Below are 20,555 nucleotides of genomic sequence, written 5' to 3'. Positions count from 1 at the left end.
CTAAGGAGCAAAGGAGAGCCAGGCAGGCACCCCAAGCACTGGATCTCCTTATCCCTTATCAGTCACAGCTGATTCCCTCCCTGGTTTTGATCTGGCACAGCAGCATCTCAGCTACTTAACTCCCATGAACTTCAGAGGCAATTGCTGCTCTTCACTGACCACCCAGGGCACCAGGTGAAATTCAAACTGAATATGATGTACTGATGCTGCTGACAAGATGCGTACATGATAAGGGCTGGAGAAACAGCTTTCTTGTTGATAAGATATATAGCTATTTTCAGAGACTTGAAATAGCCTACAGAAACTCGGTTCAAATTCAGTTATATAACATTACTCTAAAAATGCCAAATATCTTAATAGAAAATGATTAATCTGCTTTAGGTTTCCTTGGCTATTTCATGGAAATCTCCAGCAATATTACAATTTTCTCTTAAATATACAGAAAGATTCACAAAACAAAGAGAAAGCTAATCACTGCCTATTAAATTTCATATAAATATTTTCCCAGAGGTAATCTGAATCATTTAATATCTTGGACTATCTTTTCATTACTTTATTCTAACAAATTTAATTTGGAAGGAGAATTTTTTGCTGTTATTTTATTTGTGATTGGTATTAAAAATACATTCTAATTTGGATGTCATATCATTTAACAAGTTTCAGACTTTAAAATATTTTGATGTTTGTATTTCTGCTGGTTTCCTCAGTAGTTTCTAATTGGTGATTCCTAAAATACTAATTTTTATTAAAAAATAAGCAGAGAATTTCCTTGACCTTTTGTTACAATACCATAAAGAAAATAATCAGCAGTAGCAATAAAATGAAAAAGTAGTAAAAAGATGTTCCAGACTCTACCCTTGTGCACTGCTGATCCCACATTAGCATGAGAACTCTTTGCAGGGTCAACTATACAGAAATTCAACACTTCTTTAATATACTAATTTTAATAATTGATCTCCAAGAAAACAAACCCCTCTATGCTTTAAGTCTAACTGCAGAATAATATTTGTGATCTTGTTTACAAAGACACTCTGGCCCTATAGTCCTTTCCTGTAGAAAGAAAAGTGCAGTCCTGAAGTAACTCTCTTGCATGTACTTGGACAAGAGGAAATCTCTCAGGTAATAACATTGGTGTGCCTGACATGGGTTTTTCTAAACATCACAAAACACTAACAACATTCTATAAAGATCAGCTTGCTACTGAAACCATAAAAAATATATCCATGTCTGAAAGGGCCTTTAGGTTTGGAATTCTGAAAGAAAGCTAAGGGAAAAGGACCATTTTTAAATCAAGACCTTAAAAGAATTCCCTTTCTTGTATGTAAGATTTCCACATAAATGAGACAGTGTATCATGTAGCAAATGATAATACACAATTGAGGTTATTGTAAGAGGACTATTTTTCTCTATTGAATTGTTTCAAATGCAAGGCAGATTAAATGCTGGGGTTTTACACTAAAAAGAAAAAAATATAAAATGTAACTCTGTATTTAGAGTCTAAGGATGAAGGCAAGAAACTTCCCCTGCTGCTCACTGCTAATGGCACTGATCTGCGTATGACATGGAAGGGCAATATCCAACTCCCAACAACAGTAATCTTTCCATGGGGAGAAAAATAAACAAATTCCTCTCTGAACTCTTGCCCAGTCACTGCACTCACCTGTGGTGCCTTGACCCTGAGAATAAAGTTTTGTGGGGTTTGTTTTTCTTTTTTTAATCTTGAAAATCTTAATGAAAAAAGACAGCTGTTTCCATACAGCTTCCCTTCTCCATTCAGCTGCCCTTCTAATCAGATGCAACCATCTCCTGTGGATCAATAAGTACCAGAACCCAGGGATTTCCAGCATCACATCTACCTTCCTTGCATTTTTATTTCTATTTGTATCACAGAAAAACCCCAAACACAAATACATGAAATAAAAATATCTATAAACTCCATCAAATATAACACAGGCTTCACAACTTACAAGAATACACAAAAGAATGGTTAATGCAAAAATTACTAGGTTCTACATATTTTGCAACATACAATATTCATAAGTATTCATTCAAATCCAAATAATTACCAATTCCCTGACAATTACAGAAGTGACCTTCAAATATCTTGAAAAGAAAACAGCAATGCAATTTTACAGCCATTTCAGTAGTTTCAGCATCATGTGTGATGGAATGATAAAATATGCACAATAAAGAGAAAACAGTGAATTACACCACAGTGAAGTATTTTGATGTATTAACATAGATATTATACTCTCTGTGTTGGGAGCCTCGTGGAAGCACTGAAGGAGGGAGTGATTTTGGGCAGGACAGAGCCCCATGCCAGCCCTGGTGGGTGTTATCCCACAGAAGCTCCCAGCCTGTCAGGAGCAGACACACAGCTTTGCCTGGGCACAGGAGAAAAGGATGTGAGAGAGGAGAAACCTCTCCATGAACAGCACCTGTACAGCACAGAGGGGAAAATCCAGGGTAACCCAGTGCTGCAGGACACAGGAATCCCAGTAACTGAAGGGGCACAAGATCTACCTGTTATCTGTGTTCTTTTTATGCCCTCTCATTAAAACAGCTGGTTTATCACACCATGTGCTGCCAGGCCTTTCATGCAGAACACTTACTTCCATAATGTATATCAGGAATAACATGAGGTGGAGTTTTTACTAGTTAGGGAAGCCTGTTTTAATTTAAACAGAAGATTATACTTAAACACTTGGTTTTCAGTGGAGGGAAAAAATGAAACTAATAGGATTAAGAATATATCTGAAATTATTCACACAAGCATGTATGCTGGGTTTCGATTAAATTTAGTTTTGTCTTTTAATCCTCTCCTATTTTATTAGCATACATATTGCTCTGCATTAGTCACTGATTATGGTTCCAATTACGAAATTTCCTATTCGCTGAATTGTTTCCTTATGAGCTTTACTCATTGTAGTAATTTTTGTACCTTTTCCAAAAGCCAGCACACATTGGACCATATGTGAAGCATAATATATGTCTCATATCTGAGAAATGGGAGCTACACTCATTATTTTATGTGCCATAGGGCCATGATCATTTGCTTTAAGTGGTCATAATGAATGAGCAGTTCCACTCTGGCAGGACTCCAAAGACACAGCTCCCATTTACAAGGACAAATGGAGGAAGGCTCCTATTAGGTTACATACAAGTTCTATGGTTTGTTCCAATACAAAAGTATTCAATTCATCAAGCTAACTGACCTCTGGATGGCCTGCTATTAGCACTTATTTCCCAACTTCTCCCTCAATTATCCTTTCAAAACTGAACCATTTTCTTTCACTTTCTTTTTATCTCCCTGGATTTTCTGGAAGTTTAAAATAGAAGGTATTGACAAATGCATTTAAAAAATAATTGTTCTCATGTTTCTGACAAAGATAATTTCTTGCTCTCTCTTTAAATACAATAAATGTATGTAAATGACTACATGGTTACAGTAAGACTGCCAGATTTAGGGGTTTTTTTAACAAATGAAAGGCTTCTTTGTAAGACAGTTTACAAATAACCTTTTGTTGAAGCTTAGCAATGTGTATGTTCTTGCTCTCTGTACCTTGCAGGCTTAAGAAAGCAAAGGAACTGACAGCAGGGGGAATATATATATTTACATGCCTAATTTTATTGTTCTTACTGGTATGTCCCTTAAGGAAGGGCACACCTTCAAGCTTCTCACCTGAAGAAAACTGTCAATAGAACACCAACCTATATCAACAGCTTCCTAGATAAGTGATTTGATCACTTGGAAACCTTCCTATAACAGGTTCATTTAACTTTTCATGGTGAAGGTGGAAGTTTCTGCAGTTCAGCTGCTGCCACTAATCGTTAAATCTTTCCTTTCAATTAAAAGCAAAGCAAAAAAGAGGAACAGGGGAAAACAAACCTAAGTACAGCTGGACTTTCCCTTAGCTGAGTTTGTTTTTAATACCAAATTGTCAGGGAAGGCCACTTTAACAAACAACATTATTTTATTCTACTGGTGCCTTATTGACACGATTTTATCCAGTTCTGGCCCAGACCAAGGCTTTTCAACTATACAGTTGTAGCATATTATATAATATAGATGTTTATGACCCTTACCTCATATTTTGTCCTTGCAACTTAACAGGCCACTTCCACAGTGTCTGGGGTAGAGCTGTCACCTGGCTGATCTATAGCTGGTCATAAACAAGTTTGGGATTTTGCCCAGGTTCCCAGCATTGTGCCTACAAGAGGCTCAGGATAAATTAAGACTAATGGTCTGCTTTAGGATCCCAGACTGATTACTTGAGCCAGCTTCTGGATGAGTCAGAATAGCTTCCAGGACTACGGCTCACCTCTGTTCCAGCCTACTCCTCATGCTGTTCCCCATCTACCCAGTGGTCTTGCTGCTGCTGCTGCTCTCCATCACAGATTGCTGCTTCTGATCCCTTTGCTCACAGTTCCTGATCTTGCACAACCGGCTCTTGGTTTTATTCTGCTTTCCTGGTTGCACAGTGGTATGATGCTGGGGGTTTTGAACAGTGAAATACTACTTACATAACAAAAATCTGATTATTTGGGACACCTTGCAACTGAAATTCAAAGTGTTTGTAAGGCTAAACCTAAGACTTCTCCAGTCCCATGATAAGCCTTGGGGCATCGTAAGTGGATATGAAGGATTACTCCATACTACTTCATACTACTAGAGCCTCAGCATTGAAAATATATCTATGCTGTTGACTGCAGCTTTTGCAGATAATTATGAGCTTATGAACATTTAGTTCCGATTCACACACAGTTTTTTACGCTGTCTGTTTGGTTTTCTCTTCTTGAAAGTCATCTTATTCTTACAGTACATTTCTAGCAATGAGAAAATAAGATGAGGTATGTGTTTAACTACAGTCAATAGATGTAACCGGCTGTAATTCATAACCTTTTGGAAGTGATGCCACAGAAACTGTTGATATTCAGCTCGGGAGTGGTGACTTGTGGGTGAAAGCAATAACCCAAGAACAGCTGAGGTGATAACTGGTCCAGAGCAGAGAGTGACTGATACCTGAAAGCCCAATTCTCACTTAGATGTGGTCAAGACTTAGATCTTGATTTAGGCCTGCCTGGCATCCACACCTTTGACACAGAAATGCCCAAGAACAACCACATCTTCTGACCATCCACAACAGACATGGTCAGGAGCAAGGAAAGTGAGTGACCTCACAACCAGCACCTACAATGCACCAGTCAGTGTCATGTTTTGGGAGTTCAAGCATGTTTAAAAGATTCAGAAACAGACCATCCTTCCACGGAAGTGCTAAGATTTAGATGCAGTAGTTGAGCTCAGACAACATATTTAATGAAAAAGAGGTATTGTAAGCAATGTTAATGACTGCTTTGTGATTTTCAGAGAATAGGCTCAATTGTTAATTATTATTGCATTTTTTATCCCGCGATATAATCTTTATTTTGCTGAAGTGAAATATGTGAAATACACAAACTTCTAATCCATAAATGCAAATTTATCCCTCTTAGAGATAAAGGTCTGCTTCTTGACTGCATTGACATTGTACTCTGTACTACATTGTCCCAAAGCTATCCATTAATACTATATATATTTAGACAGACAGACCTCTCAGATCTTTGGTTCTAATGCAAAAATTGGACACTTTCACTTCTCACACTGCCAAGATCCTTCCACTCATGAATAACTTCAGATATGAAGAATTATCAGCCTACCTCTCAAGATAATGATAACCTAAAAGGGTAAAAGGTACTGGGATTTATGTTTCCAGTTAGAAGTTTTTAATAATGTGGGGAAATGATTTATTTGGTGGTTTTTTTCTTGTAAGTGCATATAACGATGTCTTGAGACAATGTTTTTTCTGTAGATCAATTTGTCTCCTCCTCACATAATTCATGAAAAAGGACTAGGCCAGCAATACTTTTTTTTTTTTTTTTTTTTTTTTTTAAATCTAGGCTGATCTCACCAAAAGAAGAAAGTAAAACATCCTAACATTATAAGCAAGTTTTTCATTTCCAGATCCCTCATGCTATTCAAGTCCTTCTTCCCTGCAAGAGCAAGAATATTTAATATTATAGAGTTCTTATATACTCTTTGAAGTAATATTTCAAATCACAAAAACCTTTGCACTCCAGGACAAAATAAGCTTTCAATGAGGTGTCACTTACCATATAATTATATAATTAAGAGGGGAAAAAAAAGGTTAACATATAAAATAAGAGTTTTCTAATAAAGTCTGGATTCTATTTAGTTGCTCTATACAAGAATAAAGTGACCTACAAGCCATCATTTGGAATAGCTGGATAAGCCTCTGTTAATCTTAATGAATAAGGCACCAAATGGATTTTATATGCAAATGATTTGATACTGCTTAGTCCGAACAAGAAAAAATCTCATGCCCATGGCCTTACCCTTTACCTCTGGCACTCCTTTCTCTACAAATGGCCATGGTTTTGGCAGTGGTTCACAAACTTGAATATATGCAAAAAGGTGAACTTGGAAAAGCAGACTTCCCTCTTATCAGTCACTGTTCTTTCAAAGTCAGGGAAGAGAAATACCCACATTTCAACCTATATCAGCCACTTCAGACATTACTCCAGCCCTTAGAAAGTAAATGTTAGAATATCCCATAACTCAAAAGAGGCTATGTTTATACTGAACTGAACCACAACTCTGAGAAATATTAGTATGGATATCTCTAGAATTAGATAAGAAGCAAAGGTAAAATAACCATTAAAATTTATTACTGCTTAAACTGAAATGCAGCTCCTCCTAAATGTTTACTTTTCAAAAACCAGTGAACAAGATTCACATAGGTTTAATCCTTTTAGAAGGCAAATATTGATGAAGTGTGTTAAATGTTAACTTAATATCAACAATAGACTATTCATAGAATCATAGAATGGTTTGGAAGGGATCTTAAAGACCATATGAAATAAATATATGCAAGTCACTGTGCACTGGAACAGGTTGTATAGAGAGGTTGTGGAGTTTCCCTCACTGGAGATATTCCAGAACCATCTGGACACAATCCTGTCCACGTGCTCTGGGATGGCGCTGACCCATTCTGTGATTCTGTGATCAGCTATTCACTCCAGTTCTGGCACTTTCTAGGAGTGTTTGTATATTGCTGTTGTTTAGAAACCATTTTTCAAAAAGAGCAGGAGAGGCTGCACATCAAAACATTAAATATTTTAGCAGGCCCTGACAGTCAGAGCAAATGCATCGTAATAGGCTTCATCAAGTAGACCACATGAAAAAGAAATATATATACACACATTAATATATATACACACACTAAATCCCAAGTGGTTTACTGCACTTTCATTAGTCATTATTGAATTGTAAAATTTTACTATTACTAAGTGTGTATGTAGTAAGTATATTTAACTATTAAACATTTTATGGCTTGTTTTTAAAAAATGTGCATTATAACACGACTCCAAATTCATTGTTGAATTTAATCTATGGTTTATAATACAACTACTTTATTACTGTTGAATTTAATCTATGGTCAGTCTCTGAGGGAAATTATTGCAAAGAACTACACAGTTACAATCTCAGTGCAGAAAGTTCAATGCTGTGGTATTACAGAGTGCTATCAAGTTCTCATCTGTTTGCATTTGATCTTTCTTGCATTCATTTTGCTTTGTTTTCAAGATTCTGGGATGGGTTCTGTCTGTTTATTTTTGTTGTGTTGGGGATTTTTAACAAAATCACTATTTATATAAGACTATAATTTCGAGGCAATTTAAGGAAAAGGCAATTTCAGAAATATGCATTTCAGGATGCCATACAGACACTATAATTTCCAGAAAATGGTACAAATACAGGCAAGTTACTTTTTGTCTTTCTACTTCAAATTACGTATGGTAACTTCGGTCATTTTCTTGTCATTTACGACTACAATTTAGCACAATATGGCAATTAATATTTCCAAAACTATGGGAAATTCTGCCTAAGCCAAGACAAAAATGACAATTCAGAAGCAAAGCACATCACACCTTTTGGAGTGGACATTGCATCTCACTGATGGCCAAATGATGCTTATATGTGGAGGTTCAAGAATACTAAATGCAAAATGAAGACAAAGTTATGAATAAATCAGTGCGTCATGGCCTTCTCTAGGCTGTCAGCTATACAGTCTTAGAGAATTTTAGAAAACAGTCACATTATCTGAATTACTGCTGTACTTGCAACAACTTCTACAGTGCTAATGACAAGTTATAATATAAACATGAAGTACAAATACCACAGATGTTTAAGTATAATGCAGACTGCAATTGGCAAGTTATCATTCTTACCCTTAGGAAGCTAAACTCTAGCCATTACATGACATTCTCAGGTAACTTTCATTATTCCTGGATGACTTAGGTACCTGTTTCTGATGAGATATTCAGAACTTTTACTTCCCATACTTTTTTCCTATGGCATCGACAGAAATTCCCAGAGAATCATTAAAAAGCAAACATGGAAGCATCACAGTTTCCAGACTTGTAGCTTCCTTCTTTGACTTGCAGGTTTTTAATACCATATTTTTGTCAAACAGATCATTCCAATACCTATACATCTACCAGTATATTCTTCTGATAAATTCTCCTCCTGCCTAAAAGAACTTTCTTTATCCCGCCCCTGCATACCAGTCTATCAAATTCATGTGTTATTGCCTATCATCATTCCATTATGGGCATATCTGGCCTTTTTTAAAGTCCTTTTTAATATCTAGGATATCAATCCCATCTAACCTGCACCATCTTTTATTAGACTTTAATAAAGAAAGATATCAATCCAAGAGATGGAGAAATATCTATTAAGAATAGAACATAGAAAAATGTCTGGGTGGCTGGAGAAAGGATCTAGTCAGATACACACATCTGGCTTTCCCTGGCCTCTTGCCTATGAAGAGCCCAAATCCCCATTAGCCCAATATAGCACATAACCTCATGAATTTCCTGGAGCAGAGATAATACTGATACTTCTTTATGAAGTGCCAAAGTGTAAATATAAGTGTTTCTGTCTGTGTTGCAGCAACAACACTGTAACTGTCAACACTTCCAGTCTTGGCCAGCTCTCCTTGAAAAGTTATTGGACCCTTAAGAAGAAAATTTAAAAGGAATAGCTGTAAAAGGAAAAAAAGTTGACCAAAATGAGACTATAGCCTCATGGCAGGGGACTGTGAAGTATTTCACAGCAGGAGTTTTGCTGCCAGCCCTAATCCATGATGTTCATATGGGGTTTGATGGGCAGGCTGCAGAGGACTGCTGTGGAAAGCAGAGCTTGCTCCTGTGTGAGGACAGCACTGAACAGGAACTTTAAGTAATCCCAAAGTCTTCCCAAAGGGCAATTCACAGAATACAGCATTTTTCAAACGCACAAAATCTTATCCTAAACAATGTCAGAAGGAGAAAAGAAAACAAGTTTTTTTAGCTACTGTAAGACCTCTGGTGATACAACTCGCAATGGATGAGAGAAATCCTGCATTCCAGCTGGGAGTGACTGGGAAATCAAACTCCTACACTCCTCCAAGAGCTATTTTATCATTCTATCCCATGTACCTCAAAGACTCAATCCCTCAGCAAAGAGGCCATAAGACAGCAGCTTTAGTGGGACTTCTGATCAGTAATTGATCTCTGGTATTTTGTAAGCATCACACTTGATGCTTGAACTAGTTATTGCTAGAATTACCTCAGACAAGTGACTTACAAAGGTTTGATCAGTTACTTTAGAGGGAAAAATGTACTTTCTTTGCTTCCTGGGCTATGCCAAGGGTGACAAACCTATTGAAATACTTTTGTAATTAACATGCTTTGAAGTACAACTCAGCACCTTTCTGTATGTATTCTCAGGAAACCAAAATATGTCTTTTTGATTTTTAAAAGATTGCAGCTCAAAATATGCAGGTATTAAAAAAATTTCTGTTACTGAAAAATTAAATGGACTAATAAAAACTAGGTAATCTGCCAGAACGCAGTCCTAAAAAACCCCATCTGATCACCTAAGAGATGAAAATCTATATCCAAAGGGCGATGCAAAAAAACCAGACTCGTACAATCGAAAAAACTGAGAGTCGACTATTTACTACTTTTTAACTAAATACAGTAATTTTAAAAAAACAGTTTTTGCTAGTCCCTTAGATGGGCATAGGATCAAAGACTAACCAGTTATGTGGCCAATCCCTTTCCTATCACTTTGTGTGATAACAAGGAAAGAAGTGCTTAGAAAGAAAAGAAAACTGAATGCTTTACAGCACGCCCAGGACTGATGAAGATGGTAGATAAAGGGGGAAAAAAATCCTGATTGTAAAGTCATGAAATTTACTAAACTAGGACCTTTTTTGACATCAGAGAGAAAAAGAGAATGCAGGAGGCATACAAAAATCCTGTTTATTAATCCAAACATACAGTAGAGGTGGGATATTACTGATGCAGAGATTGTGTGGGAACAGTTATGGCATAATCCCTTCACAAGTCTCTATTTCACCAGCCTTGAGCGTTTCTATTTTCTATCCATCATTTTCTGACTGTCTGTTGGTTTGCTTCTTAACTCAAGCCTGCATAGGATAATAGGCTACAATTACATTAACCGCCTTTCATCTCAGTTTGAATTAAATTTGTTCTGCATGCCAGCATGAAAATCTGTCCCCAGTCATTTTGCTTAAGTCAAAGAATAATAAACTCCCTCGGTCCAATAATTTAGCCAATGGTTTCATATTATGAAGTATTTTTTAGCTGAGAGATAATATCAAAATTAGTATTTATGAGGAAAGATTGTTAGAATATTTGTCAGTTATATGTACATATATATTCTGCATTGTAGAGAGTGATCTTTAAAATATTTAAAATACAATCCTACCCTTGGTTGCTTTCACATTCCTAAGGTTTTGGGGTTTTTTCCTCACTTGCTTTCTGACTGGGGTTATGCAGAAGTTATGCTATAATCTGCAACATTAACCATAACTTAGAAATGCAAAATATTTTACTGTCAATTGAAAAATAATTCTGGCGACTGAAATGGTCCATTACATCAGAAAAACAAAGTACCTGTTAGATTTTCCATAAATAAAAGAAAGAAATCAACTGAGAGCACAGTGGAGAGATGAACCATGAGGTGAATTCTCTTTTGAAACTATAAGAGTAGAAAAGAAATCCAACTGATTCACCCTCTCTGATCATTCTAAGTTTCTCTTCTGGATTTTTATTTTTAATGAAAAATAACTGGAATGGCTCTCTGATTTCAAAGTTCTACTTCAGGAGTGACTTTAGAGAATTGTCCTGAGCCCCACATCAATTTTGAAATGGCAGAATGTTTTATGAGCAATCTTGAATTCGTTGATTCATAATATTCACATTATTTGTAAGAATGAGCACACACTCAAAAGGCAAAATACTACATTGAGAAACACCTTGTAAGAAACAGGCAAGAACTACAGTGAAATGCTCTGTTTTAAGAACAACGTGCACCTATGACTTAATGCCATACAGAAGAAAGTTTTGATAATCAGATTTGGATTCTGGAATCAGGAAGCAGAAATTTTTGTAAGGAATATTTACAAATTTTAGCTATGATTGCTAAATTTTTAGAAAACAATGTTCATACAAAATGTTACCTGGTCGTTTTTATTACAGTGTGCTAATAGAATGCATGACAATTTACTGTATTATGAGCATGCAGAGTATCAGATATGATACACTATTTAGAAATATGGAAAGCTGGATAGATCTGGAATAAAGGTCAATACACCCACTCTGAAGGAAGAGATATATTAGAATAATCTTTGGGTTGTACTATTGAATGGTTCTTTTCCATTTTGAGGCCTGTATATAACTGGAATAATTCAATTAGAACTTCTACCACATCCATAAAGAAGCTTTCATTCTTTCTATTCCCTATGAAAGAAGTACTGTTTGCTGAATATTCATTGGAGTTTATCTTAAGGCCAGTACTTAAATGACACCTGTTGCAGAAAATTTCATTTGATACAAACATAATAAAAATAAGACACAAGAGATTCTTAGGTTGAGGAAATTGTCAAAGGCTGAGGACACATGCAGAGTATGCATGGGTTCAAATATTTCAATTAAAGGAATCAACCTCCTCTGGCATAACAACTAAGTTGAAAAACAGCCTGTAATGACATCAGAACTTTAACCACATAGAAATATTCTAAGAACATTGAGAAGGCAACGAAAAACAGGCCAATGCAAATCTAAAAAAATGAGCACAGAGAAAGCTCTAATCAAAGCTTCTGAAGGGCAAGTGTCAAACCACTTACTAAATCACGTATATAGCTATTTTCCAAAAATGTAAGAGCAAAAGCAACAAAGTAATAGTACAGGAAAGGTTGCATGAAAGTCAATGACAAAAAGACAAGAGAATTAAGAAAACAAAAACCTCCCAGAGTTTTTTTTTTCTTTTTCTACTCTAAAAACAGGGTGGAAAATGCATTTAATTTTATACATATCAGGGTGGTATAAATAAAACAGAAAATAACATGGGAAAAAAGCTCTACAGTACAATTCAACAAAAAATGCATTTTCTTAGGAAAAACAAAACAAAAAACATCTTTCACAAAAAATGGATTTAGATTATTTCCACTTTTGAATCTCAGAGTTATTTAACTTACATGTGGTCGGCACTGAACAGCAGTGGAGCTGTTCATCTGTTTAGAAGTGCTACTACCTCTTCTTTTATTCATAAATACAGAGGAGACAATCCTTCTGTTCAACATGAAGGATTGATTTATACATTTTTCATTTCTTACAATCACCATTTGTCACCTTCAACTTTACCTTTCCTCACCAAAAAAACCCTTTTTTACCAAGTACAGAAAACATAAAAAACCGTAATAAAGATGAGGAAAATATATGAACAAAGAGAAGCATCAGGAGTGAAAAAAAAAAACTTTGTGGATTTGTTTTGTGAAAATCTTGCTGCTATCCCATATGTGACATTTTACAATCAGCCTCCCAAGAGCAGGGTAAACAAAAGTAAACCATATGTTCCAGATTCTCACCAAACCAAGGGAATATCCCCTCTTCAACCTAAGGAACGAGGTGTTATCATGTATTAAAATATTTATCTGAATCACGGCCCAAATCTGTGATTAAATCAAGATTCTACGTAAGAGAGGATAAAATGACCTAAAGGAGAACACGATTAGATTTTGTAGCAGCTGTTAGAAAGTAATTGCTGCCCTTATCTCCTTGCAGATCCTGTAAGAACTCATTTCCAGGACAATTTTTTTTTTCTAAGTCTTCTTTATGAAATCTGATTTATTAAATCTCTTTCAGCCTGACTGTTCCTTTACCCTTTAATTCTTATCACTTCTCTGTGAGCAGCCCAAAATGTTTTCCAGGACAATGAGCCCTTTTTGACACATTCCATATGTTGGTTTGCCAGTCTTGCTGCTCTCACTTTGGCCTCCTGCTGTAATCCAGTATTCCTAAATTTATCTTTGCTCTATGCAACACTGAGAAAAGAAGTGTTGTGGCAGATCAAGTTTTCAAATGTGATTATAAGTTTGCTTTGATTCTAAATCAGACTCCTGACACTATTTAAAACAGCTTTCCTAGGCCTTCTAGTACTTTGTTCTTTTCTTGAATTGCTGAAAACCTCCTTTTTTGTAATATAAAAATAATAGATAGAGATGGAGAAGTAAATCTTTAAGTCAATCCTTCTGAAGTGATAATCTAAGCTACTTAGGCTCCACTGCTGAAATTTAGCACATCATCAGGTTCTTGGATTGATTTATGGCCTTGTAATCAAGCTCCCCAGCCCTGCTATCTAGTCACCTGATAAATACCACTTATTTTTCAATACCTCCACAAGAAAAAGAAATAGAAAGCTCAAAGCATGCAAAGGTTGTGCAGTTTAATTTATATTTTATATTTTCTAGTGGTGATTATTCAGTACAAAAGAAGAAAAGAATAAGAAAGCATTTCTAATATCTTAATAATATCTTAATATTATTATCTTTCAGTTGGTGAGTACAGATAGAATTGGTCCTATGTTATTTCTTCTTGCCTTATCAGTTATCATTCCCTGAAAATACCTTACATGTCATGGAGAAATTACTTTTTGTATCAAACGCTGTGAGTTTACCTTTAAGAGGTAAAATACTACATATACATTTCAGTTATGTTTATTGTAAGTTACTGTCTTTTCAAGTTTTCATTATTTCATGTCATTCACATGATAATGCAGGCCAAGAATGAAGGCAAAGAAAAAAGGATGCTTATGTAGACACATGTGCTTATATATGTTCTGCCTGCAGAATTCATTATCCCAGGTAGTCCATCTCCTGATTTTTAAACAGGAGTGAAAGTATTCCTCTTAAATAGACAAAGCTGCAGCAATGAAGATTATCAGTCCATGGAATCACAATAGATTTCAGTGACCAAAAAAAAGATAAGACTTCAACCACATTTCTGAGGCAGCATAATTTTCCAGCCTCCTATTTTTCCTTATGTTAATTGTTAAAGTACAACTCAGATACCTACAGTTTTCTAAGCAATTCTAAAATATTGCATGGAGTCCTCTCATCTACCCAACCACTCCAAGAATGGAATTATTATTCCATTTCAGTTATCCATCATTAGTGCAGGAGTGGCACAGAAAACTTCTCTAGCACTGCCTGTCCTTGGGGAAGCACGAGAACTTGGGCTCTCCTGCAAGAAGTGCACAGGTAGAGTTGGGATGGAAAGAAGATCCAATATATAAGAAAACCTGCTTGACTGCCAAGCAGCATTCAGCTGCAGCAGAATGCAAGTTTGTTGGCAGACTCCTCAGGACTATGACTCCTTAAGCACAATTTAGCACTGTGTAATTGACACGTACAGCCTACGTAATTATCAGAAACTTCATGGAAAAAGAAATGAGGAGTAATGCATTCCTCACTCCAATGTCTTAATACCAAAACACATTTCTTAGCTCTGTCTGTGCATAGCTTTAAGCTCTTGTGTGCATTCTTCTAATACTTTTGGCCACTACTGAAGCAATTTAGAACTAATAAGTGGCAACAATGTGAAACAAAATGTCTTAACTTTGAAATATAACTATTCCAGCTGAACTTTCATCTATATGTAAAGGTATGCAATTGACTGAAAGAGGAAACAGAAAATGAAAATGGCAGTAGGAAGATGCATATTTCATCTATTAGAGACCATAAGAGGAAAAGAAAAGCAATCTTTCCATCATCAGGAGATTTCTATCAAAGAGTATCTTTAGTACTCACCTCACCTAGCCTTTCCTTATTGCTCTATAAAAAATTCTTTTCTCCCCTTTCTCAGTAAATAAAACATATGAATATCACAAACTGAAGTTGATGGATATATCTATCAGTGGGTTTTCATTCACAATGTAGCTTCATTTCTTTTAGTTATTTGTAAGGTTTTGAAAATAGATTTTTAAATAAGACAGGGTGTGGTATCTTGAGCAAGTTGTGCACTGAGCAATTCATATCAAGCAAGATAAAGAGGCACTATTCCAATTTCAAACTTAGCTTTGTGTCGATAGCTCAGAGAGAGCTCTGAGCTTTCACACTGGTATTTTCTTTTCTCATTGCTACCTCTACACTTGCACTTCCTTAATGACAAATTGATTAAACCAGATGTCTATTTCAACTTTAACAACTCTTGTACCAGTTACTAATTACCATACTAATGGCCTATCAGATGTGAATTATAAGCCCAGATCTATGCTGCACAATGGGTATTATTTTATTTAAGGGTTAAGAACTGAGAATAATGAAGGGATTTTCAGGACCTTTGAAAAAAATTACAAGAATTGTAGATCTACTGAGAAGAATTTGAGATTCAAAAAACCTGCTTTTTTAAATTCACTATTTGAAAAGAATCAAATGTTTGGATTACTACATACATTGAACTCATGCACTGCTAATAAGGAAAACATGGGTATTTTGGATGGATCTACCTTAGAAAACTGCTTTCCCTTCAAATAAAAAACTATGTCCTCCCCAATTTATTGACTTGGATAGCACAAGCCCTGACAGCAGACACAGAGAGTCCCCTTCAACCTTTACTCAGTTCTCACCAAAATTATGTCATCAACTGGCTGCAATAGGCAGCAGCAGAAACACAACCATTTTAAAGCCCCTCAACACTCACTGTAGTATTGCAAACCTGGTTTTCAACAGAAAACAATTCTATAATAGCAAATACTTTCAGTTAACTGTTAATAACGTCAGTATCACCTTCAAATCACTCAACCTGATTTTTTTAAATGCCAAACTTAATACAGATTATACTGAAAAACTATTTTCATTGTAAGTTCTCCTTGAACACTTTCTCTGCTCAACTAAAAATGGAAAGCCTGGAGTGCAAGAGGACTGTGTTATATCTGTTCAATTCAGGAAAGAAATACAGTGTTGGTTAAATTCCAAATTACTTCCCATTTCATATATATTTTGAATTTTCCACAAAGTGAAATAGTAAGGGAAATAGTTATTTTGACAGGCAATATCCTAATGCTTTATTTTATTTGTATAGTGTCCTGATAATTCAGGACAAAACTATTCTGAAGTAATTCCTATATATACTTCCCACTGGATTTAATTACCAAGATATTTTGTAGCTCTCCAAAAAATCCATTTTAATAAACTTCAGACTACATTCCATCAAGTATCTCAAAAAATGATGGATATTAATAATATTCAAACATATAAAGTATAGATCAGGTCAAATAATCACTCATTTCTATCTAAAAGGATTTTTCCTTAAATTAAAACAGAAAAAAATATTTTCAGTCATTTAAAAGGCATAAGTTCTAATAAATCATCATTTACTAAGAATCGATGCTTTCTGCCTCACTAGTTGGTGTCATTTCAGGAAGATAGAGCTTTATTTTAAAAAATAATTTTTAAAAAATGGAAAAGGTGAGTCTTGAGGGACAACCAATACTATTTAATAAGCTCACCATAGAATCTTCCCCATCACAAATCTTAAAAAAGGTCAGAATTTACATGAACATGCAAAATATGCTATTTTCAGAAACAGCTGTGGTTCCTTTGAAATCATCTCAATTTTACAAATCACTTTCAAATGAGAAGAAACCACATTATCTGTCTCAAAACTCAATATATCTGTGACCCACAACAATTTTTACTTGTTTTTCTCACAAGCGGAGTTTCCATTACTGAGCATTTAAAGACTAGCAGCACATAATGAAATACCAATTTTGTGTATTGAAATCAATGTTTGTAACTAAATCATAATTCTCTTTACAATATAACTCCATTTTCTCTAAGCTTCAGCCAGCCAAACCTCATTTGTTCTGATAATCAGTTAAGGAAAATGAACCAATTCTCCTTTCTCTCTAATAAAATACTGTAGAAAAATCTTACTCAATACAGTGGTACCATGAATGACTCAGGGAAAGAATTTCATGAAGTTTTTTTTTACTAGAATATATTTAAGTGCTTCTACCAGAGAAGGCTGAGCATCTATTTTATCCTTGGTGGAAACCACAGGAGAAAAGGGAAGCTGTACAAAGAAGTTCAGAAACAATTAATACATCTCCAGATGTGGCAATTCAATGGCCTATCAGTACAGATTGATTGATCTTACCCTAAATTGAAAACTAATAAAAAGTTGTTTCATATTTGTTTATGAAACAACTGAAAACTGATGGCTTTACGTAGCAAAACCTTTTTTTTTGAAGTGAAAGGTTTTGATGAATGATTTACAGCAATGCTGCTGTACTTTTGATGACTTACAGCAATGCTGCTGTAAGTCCTTCTTTTCATTTATTTCCCTTCTTCCTTTCCAGAGAATTGACAAACTGCCTCTAGGATGCTAAAATGACCAGCATGGATGGGGGGCATTGTCAGAAACCCTCTGGCTTTCCTCCTGAGCTCTTTCCAGCACAAAGGATCAATAATGATACATAACATTTTGATAAGCCATTTTTAAAGATGATCTTTAATCTCCTATACAGACGTATATCCTATATAATAGCCAGGATCCCCTAAGAAACACCAAAAAATTAAAACTACTCTGAGACCATTGTTTTCTCAAATGTTTATATATACTAAAACTGACCAGTGTTTGTGTGTCATGAAGGCAAAAATAATAAAAGATGTCAAATTCTTTTTTCTAGATACCAAGTCCATAAAAAACAGTACTAGCAACATTTGTTTTCTGGAAGATGATCACCTTGAAAAGGCTTTGTCCTCCATAAAGTTTTGTAGGACTGTTTACTCTCATATATTTTTTTAATCTCCTTAAATATTTGCCATCCACAAAGGAAAATCACTTCCCTCTCTTCTACTCCATAGTTAATTGTCCAAAGCTGACTGCAGTAGCAGTAGCCAGCAACAATAATAATAATGATAATAATTTAGAGGTAGTGGGTTGTTACTGTAACACAGCATACATTGAATTTAATCAGTTACAACAGAGCACTGTATAGTAGAATTTTTAAAAAGAACTCCCTGAAATATCTGGTTTTGTCAGTGACAACTCAGCTGAAAGGCTTTTTTCTGATGACAGCAGGATGAGTAGACAGAAAAGTCATCAGTCATTTTCTTTTTCTTCTATAAAGTGAACGACTTATCTTTAACCAAAGCGGTAGGAAGGGTCAACCAACTCCATACTCTACTGGAAATCTGTGCTATTTCTTCCCCCTGCCTGCAGAGTAATTCACAGATCCTATCCTACACATGGCAATTTCTGATTTTTGAGATTAATTACGGCTCCCATGAGCAATGACAGTTTATAATCCAACCCCAGCAACATGAAAGAACAGATTATATTATGATTAACAAAGGTAATGACAACGATTGCAAGCTGCATGTGTCTATGTTTTGTGGAGACCTCAGCATTGTATCTGAACAGAAAGAACACACTGTAGTGTTGGGGGTATTTGGTTCATGCAGGTGAGGAAAGACAGATGGCTGGTAGAACCATATGCTGAAAAGAAGTTTGTCTCCACACTCCTGCAAGTGTCTTCTGGAATCTGAACATTCTATTGCCTGTCTTACAATAAATTCTCCAGTCTCCTTTTTCATTTTCTCAAAGTAGCAATGCCAGGAGATGGTGTAACTGCAAACACCTCTCCCACTGGGCTGGTACTTTACAAGAAGAGTTGTTCACACTGAGTTCTGGCTCATGTGACTTATGTCACTCAGCATCCCCAACTCTTAACTGCGTTCCAGTCCTGGCCACAAAGAAGCATTCCCAGGTGCCTCCACTGCACACCCTGACAGGTGCAATGCAGCAGAGCCCTGTCATTTTCAACAGCTTGAACGGGGGTTAAAAAAGACAACATCAAATTGTAAGTCATTGCAACCTATTCTGACCCTGTCTAAAACTAAGACAAAGTATTGGCTATGCAGATATGTGCAATTCTGCTTTAAAGCTAGCCCTAGGCAAGATGTAAAGCCAGCCTAATCCACCAAAGCCCTTTGAGCTCCTTTCTAAAAACAAACACAGAAACTAAAGCTACAACTTTGCTGGGTAAGAAAAAACCAGACTCAATAATAAAGCAATTTTATGGCAGTCATAACCTCCCTTGCTCTCTTCCTCCCAGTAACTTTTCCATGGGGCACAGTCTATGCTTGTTTCTCTTTTTCCTGTATGAGTAAACAGCACTCCCACTCCTAATTTCATCTCAGTCCAAAGTCAGTACCTAAGTAATTAAAGGCAGAATAAGTGTCTTCATCCTATATTAAGTTTTAAATCTTTATGAGTCTATTTCAGACATAAAGAACATGCAAACTTATCTATTCTTTTCATCTGTGCTATTCTAGTTTAATAAAAATCGCACATAGAAACATTACCTTAACTGTACATCCCTGGACAATTGACACTTTGCACCAGAAATTTCTAGCATTTTATATAAAGAGGTTTGCCTTACAACAAATGCATCCTAAACACTGGAATTCAAAACGGGTCAGACTAACACAGGATCTGTGCAAGGCTTGGGCAACCTGCCCTCTTCCACTGCTTCACTGATATAACCTGCACTGAGCAAAACAGAGTATTCAAATGCCAGTTACTGAATGACATGGCCATGGTACTGGAGGAACAATTTTTAAGAACAAGAGATTCACTTTTTTTGAAAGAAAACCCAGTACCACATATTTTTCAAATAGGAAACCAAAAAGATATTCATTAAATCTCTATCCAGCATGCATGCAAACGTAAACCAACTGGGCACAAGAGACAAGGACATTGCTTGCATCTCTTCTTTAGCCAGGAGAGTTTGAACAGTTGTTAAAAAATACCTGTTTTGCTCTGCACTTGGCATTTTTGGAGGTAGTCTGAAGAGGAAGTAATGACTATAAAAAACCTTAGAAAACAACTGAAGCCCAATGAAGAGAGGATTCTCCTCTGTTGAAACTGCCAAACCGAAAGACATTTTTATGTATGTGCATACAGTCAGTTATGGCATGTCCTAACTTAGAGGCCAAAGCAAAATTACTTTATTCTTAAGAAAGATAAACTCTCATGCCCAAACTGCTCCCCATTTTCCAGACAATTAGTACTAAACTCAGAAAGATAAAAGGCATATTTTATAGGGACAGAACACAATAAATTCCCACAGTACAATGCTC

General features: G+C 35.8%; 1 protein-coding gene across 3 annotated transcripts in view; it reads right to left on the bottom strand.

Annotated features, from left to right (window-relative positions):
- The window catches only part of ATRNL1 (attractin like 1), a 442,299-nt gene that overhangs the window by 274,949 nt on the left and 146,795 nt on the right, over window positions 1-20,555 (bottom strand). The gene's annotated exons all lie outside the window — the stretch shown is intronic.

This window comes from Zosterops lateralis (assembly GCF_965231275.1).
Source record: "Zosterops lateralis genome assembly, chromosome: 8".
Taxonomy (NCBI): domain Eukaryota; kingdom Metazoa; phylum Chordata; class Aves; order Passeriformes; family Zosteropidae; genus Zosterops; species Zosterops lateralis.
This window is presented reverse-complemented; position numbering and strand designations above follow the sequence as displayed.